Consider the following 3,684-nt stretch of genomic DNA (forward strand, 5'->3'; position numbering starts at 1 on the left):
CTTTTAACCCTATATGCCACTGTGCCCCATGATATGCCTTTTTACCCTGTATGCCACTCTGGCACTTAGAGGGTTAAAAGGCATATTATGGGGAAGAGTGGCATATAGGGAGGTTTAAGGCATTTCAGGAGGCAGAGTGGCATTAAAGGGGTTAAAAGGCATTTCACAGAGCACTCTGCCTCCAGAAATGCCTTACACCCCCCATTTAACACTCCCTCTCCCTCCTCCAAACTTACCGGTGCTTCTGAGTTGGGGGGGGCGCATAACACAGGAGGGTCCAGGTCCCCTGCATCTGAGCCCCAGGTGCTTAGTCCGGGCAGCATGTAGAGCTTCACGCGAATCGCGTGGAGCTCTACACGCTGCCCGGACTAAGCACTGGGGACTCAGAAGCACCGGTAAGTTGGAGGGGGGGGCATAACACAGGAGGATGCAGGTCCCTTGCATCCTCCTGTGTTATGCCCCCCCTCCAACTTACCGGTGCATCTGAGTCCCCGGTGCTTAGTCCGGGCAGCGTGTAGAGTTCTACACGATTGTATCGTGTAGAGCTCTACGCGATTGTATCGTGTAGAGTTCTACGCGATTATATCGCGTAGAGCTCTACACACAGCCCGGACTAAGCACCGGGGACTCAGATGCACCGGTAAGTCGGGTCGGGGGTTAACACAAGAGGATCCAGGTCCCCTGCATCTGGGTCCCCAGTGCTTAGTCCGGGAAGCGTGTAGAGCTCTACGCGATTGTATCGCGTAGAGCTCTACACGCAGCCCGGACTAAGCACCGGGGACTCAGAAGCATCGGTAACTTGGGGGGGGTTAACACAGGAGGATCCAGGTCCTCTGCATCGCTGCGGGGGATCTGGATCTTAGTCTCATAATCAGACCTATTTGAGGTCTGATTATAAGACGACCCTGATTATAAGACGAGGGTTATTTTTCAAAAAACCTCGTCTTATAATCGAGCAAATACGGTATTTATGACTCCATTAAAGAGTAAAATATGTGTATTTGGTCAAGTATACTGGAGTCCAAGTGAAATTAACTCTGATGTGCTTAATGTGTTTGGGCTACCCAATTCATGCATTCACACAAATATTCAAAATGAGAAACTTTCAAATATTCCTCAAGTATTTGTTCATTTGTTTTGTTATTTTCAGTAGATTGTGTATATGCCTCCCCTGTGACTCTTAAGGCTTAAGTCATTATGTATTGTGCTGTGCCTCCTGTTGGTGCTAACAACCAGGTGCTATTATGCATAGTGTGAGCACACACTCTGCCGCCAGTTGCTGACTAGACAATATAATCCCCAAATAATCTGCATATGTCATGGGAGGCCTTAGTCCGAAGTAATCCAGCTAAAGGAGGACTCAGGGTGGTAGCCAGTATTGTTTGTTATGCGGGATCCAGCGAGGTTCTTCCAGGCAGAAGGGGTTGGTAAAGGACCTTAACAGATTCTTCCTGTCCGGCTTGGTGGATATCATTACTTTATAATAAACTCGGGCCCACATTGTACTTCATTCAGAGTGTGCTCAAGGTTCACGAGAGACAGGAAGGCATCAGCCAATTTCGGAGTTTGTTTCATCAATACAATTGAATATTGATTTATAGTGAAAGAAAGTGATCTTATATTGGCTGGCATTCATTGTCTCATATACATGTCAGAAGAAGGATTTGTGATAGTACAGTAAAGGCGTATTACAATTATCTGTTGAGTGGAGAGAACTTTATTTTTAAACAAGAAACTCTCCAAATTTCATCTGAACCAAAAAGTCAGGAAGCTGAATTAATAAGAACAAAATGAAAATTTGTCCAAATGGATTTTGGACGTCATCCACATGTCTAATATTTATAAATAAAAATTCAGGGGAAAGCTCTAAATGTGGAAAAATCAATGTGAAAACAAGAAGAATGCCCCTGCTGCAGAGCATTTAGCTGTATAGAGTCTTTGAAGATATGTTTCTTGGTTGGTAGCAGACATATACTACTTGGTTGTGTGTGTCCCCGGGCCATAAGGTGCCTTCCCCTGAATGGGCATTACCCAGTTGGGAGACAATATGGAAGCCTGTTACATATATTAGGGGCCTATATTAAGGCAAAAGGCCATCTTCTACTTCTCCTCCCTCTGGAGTGCTCTGGAGCTCATCATCAGGTACAGCTGCGCCTCATTTGCCTTAGTGAAGCCCTGCCTTTATAAGACCTGCCCTGCCCTTCAGTCAGGGCCTTGGCATTGACCTTTTTTTTTTTATTCAGAAATGACATTCCAAAAAGGGAAGGTCCTGGACACTTAGTGGGCTCACCAAGGGCCGGCCCTGCCATGGAGCAGAGTGGCGCAATTGCCCCAGACGGCACTTCTGAAGATGCGGCACTTTGCCCCAAGCGCCTTTTTTTTTTTTTGAAGCGGGGGAGAGAGAGGGGTGCTGAGTGTTTTTCGCTTATCAAGTTTTCAGTACCCGCTCGGCGCCCCTCTCTCTCCTCTGCGAGCCCTCTAGCTCTGTCTCGGTGCCGGCTGTAATGCTGAGCGCCAGATTATGACGTAATTTCCAGCGCTCAGCAGTGCGCACCGCAGCAGAGCAGGGAGACTCTTGCCGCAGGACTGCTGGAAGGTAAGTGAAGTACAAAGGGGGGGGTAGGGTACATAATAGGGAGGGGGTAGATTGTGAGAAGTTAAGAAGGGAGAGGGGTAGATGAGAAGGGAGGGAGAGGGGGTAGATTATATTGAAATGAATAAAGAGTGAGATTGAGTGAGAGAATGCATGAATTAATGTGTGGATGAATTGTCTGAATGAGGAAGAGTATGAATTAATGTGCGGATGGATTGTCTGAATGAGGGAGCTAATTAATGAATTTGTGAGAATGCATTAATGAATATGTGTAAATTATTTGTGTGAGTGAGAGAATAAACGATTATGTGAATGAAAGTGTGAATTAGTGTGACTGTAAAAGCGTATCATAGAATAATAGAGTGTTTCTGTGACAAAGATGGCACAGGCCGGGGTGTTTGGTGACAAAGTTGACTCATGCTGGGTTGTTTGGGGACAAAGATGGCAGGTCCTATGTGTGTTATCTGGGTGCTTGTCAGGTTCTATGTGGGCAGTGTGGACGCCAGGGGTGGCTTTTTGGTGTGCAACCTGTGATCTGTGCCTGTAATTTAGGGGGTTTTACCTTTATTGCTGAGTTTTTATGCATATTCCAATTGATCTATACCTGCAAAGCTGGATTTGTGAGTTTATTTGATCTATACCATCAGTGCTGAGTTTACACGTGATTTCCAGTTGATCTATACCTGCAATGCTATGTTTCCATACATTATTATTGTGTACCTGCAAATACAGGATTTGTTTGTCTGATTCTATGCCTTCAGTGCTGAGTTCACATGTGAATTTCAGTTGAATTTCAGTTGATCTGTATTGGCAGCAAGGTCTAATAGTGTATGTGTATATATATATATATATATATATATATATATATATATATATATATATATATGTTACAGTGAAAGACCGAAATCTGTAGAATGTTGACATTCACCGGTGAATATCAACATTCACATAGTCGCTTGGTGTATGTCCGAAATATTTGCTAAATACCCTTATTTCTTACTTACACCGGCCAATGTCGACATTCACCAAGTACTAATGGTGAATGTCGGAGATTTATATTTTCTTCTCCGTATTTCAGTGGCGATAAAATA

Source organism: Spea bombifrons, chromosome 5 (genome assembly GCF_027358695.1).
Source record: "Spea bombifrons isolate aSpeBom1 chromosome 5, aSpeBom1.2.pri, whole genome shotgun sequence".
In the NCBI taxonomy this organism is placed as follows: Eukaryota; Metazoa; Chordata; class Amphibia; order Anura; family Pelobatidae; genus Spea; species Spea bombifrons.